This window comes from Bison bison, unplaced genomic scaffold (genome assembly GCF_000754665.1).
Source record: "Bison bison bison isolate TAMUID 2011002044 unplaced genomic scaffold, Bison_UMD1.0 scf7180017864331, whole genome shotgun sequence".
NCBI lineage: Eukaryota > Metazoa > Chordata > Mammalia > Artiodactyla > Bovidae > Bison > Bison bison.
In genome coordinates this window covers 7,296,586-7,298,925 of record NW_011494903.1, presented here as the reverse complement: position 1 = coordinate 7,298,925, position 2,340 = coordinate 7,296,586, and positions in this window count along the sequence as shown.

Sequence of the window (2,340 nt, the reverse complement as noted above, 5' to 3'; positions counted from 1 at the left end):
CCTTGGACTGCAAGGAGATCCAACCAGTCCATTCTGAAGGAGATCAGCCCTGGGATTTCTCTGGAAGGAATGATGCTGAAGCTGAAACTCCAGTACTTTGTCCACCTCATGTGAAGAGTTGACTCATTGGAAAAGACTCTAATGCTGGGAGGGATTGGGGGCAGGAGGAGAAGGGGACGACAGAGGATGAGATGGCTGGATGGCATCACTGACTCGATGGACGTGAGTCTGAGTGAACTTCAGGAGTTGGTGATGGACAGGGAGGCCTGGCGTGCTGCGATTCACGGGGTCGCAGAGTTGGACATGACTGAGCGACTGAACTGAATGGATTTTCTTATTTTAAAGACTAGGAGATTAGAGCCCAGAGAAGTAAAGATTTTAGTAAGTTCACAAGATGTGACAGATGTGGGTTTGATCCCTGGGTCGGAAAGATCCCCTGGAGAAGGGCCTGGCAACGCACTCCAGTATTCTTGCCTGGATAATCGTATAGACAGAGGAGCCTGGAGGGCTAGAGTCCATAGGGTCACAAAGAGTCAGACACAACTGAAGCGACTTAATATGCATACATGACAGAGCAAAGTGCTATGAATAGTATGATCTCCAGAGTCAGACTTGCTAGGCAGAGTGTCTGGCTCTACTACTTATTGGTTATGTGTCTTGGACAAATTGCTTAAGTTTTATGTTTTCAGTTGTCCTCATCTATAAAATGGGAATAAAAAGTGTACCTATCTTGCCAGACTGCTTGAGTATTAAAAGAGATTACTGAAGTAAAAGAACTTAGAACAGCATCAGGCATGTAGCAAACTTTATGGTTAGTATGATTGTTGACAAGACAATCATAGAAGTTATGTCTAAATGCTAGAAATTGCATCATATGTGGAAAGTCCTATAGACCTGATGATGTTTGGCTAAGTAGAAGGAAGGCAAATCAGTTAGTTTTCTTTAGTCATATAAAGGGTTGTAACCTGAAAGAGGTACTTCTTTGAAGTTTCTTAGAAAGATCTTTGGACTTTAATTCAAAATAATGGAGAATTTTTGATGTAAACAACAGTTTCCTGTCTTCCACTCTGGGTTGTAATATTTGACAGTCACTGATGTAATTTCTTACTTTAAAGACTAGGAGATTAGAGCCCAGAGAAGTAAAGACTTTCCTAAGTTCACAAAATTGGGCCCAGGCAAAGTGGCCTGTGACCTCATGGTACCTCATGAGTCCAGAAATTGTTGTTGTTGTTTAGTAGCTAAGTTGTATCCAACTCTTTTGCGACTCTATGGACTGTGGCCTACCAGGCTCCTCTGTCCATGGGATTTCCCAGACAAGAGTACTGGAGTGGGTTGCTCTTTCCTTCTACAAGGGATCTTCCCAATCCAGGGACTGAACTTGGGTCTCCGGCATTAACAGGCAGATTCTTTACCTCTGAGCCACCAGGGAAGCCCTTAAAAACTATTAGATGTTGGTAATTTAGTTTATGGGATCGAGGTTGCCAGCCTCTGGTCTCCTTCTAAGCCAAAAGAAAGCAGATCCTTTGTAAACATCTGGAAAGTCAAGTTGTAAACTCTGAGGACCTGGAGTTCTGTAGGTGGCTGAGAGCCTGGCTGGGCTACCAAATGGCTTCAGAAATGGCAACCATCTGCCAGAGCATGTGCTCTCCATGCAGTAGGATTAGCTGGCTTTGCTGTCTGCTTCTCATCATGAACCAGTCTCCCTAGGATTGCCTGGACTGCCAGCACCCTTCAACACAGTCATAAAAAATATTGACACCAGGAAGTCCTGTTAAAAAGAGATTTTCTTAAACATTATCTTTATTTAATTTTTTTTTTTCCATCTTGGAAGTGAGAACTTTCTCTGAGCCTGCCTCTCTCCTTGCCTGTCCTTTCCTCTCTTCTTTTGTACTTCCTACATGGAACGGAATAAATGGAGGGCATCTTTCCAGCATCAGCGTTTCAGGGCTGGGGTTCTAAGAGAACAAGCCTTCCAATGGTTGTCATCTAGAAGGTGTTACACAGATTTCCTCCATAACTTTGAGTTCTTTGCCGGAGCCAGAGAAAGAGCTGCTGGCAAAGGGGAACAAAGGACTGGGCTGGCACACCAGGGCTTTGCTCTCTGCTGCCTTCCTTTAATCTCAGGTCACAAAGAAACATTTGGGAATCTGGATTCCCAACCAGGACCATAGGTGGAGTGCCTGCCATGTAGCTGCATCTCAGGGCATAGTGTGGCTATGAGCAGGGTCTGATTTAAGGGGGAAAAAAAGAATCACAAGTTTGCAGGGACCAGAGGGGTCAGGATGGGGCCACTGGGGAGTGAAAACACACTCTTCAAATGCTGGTTTTTTTTTTTTTCAG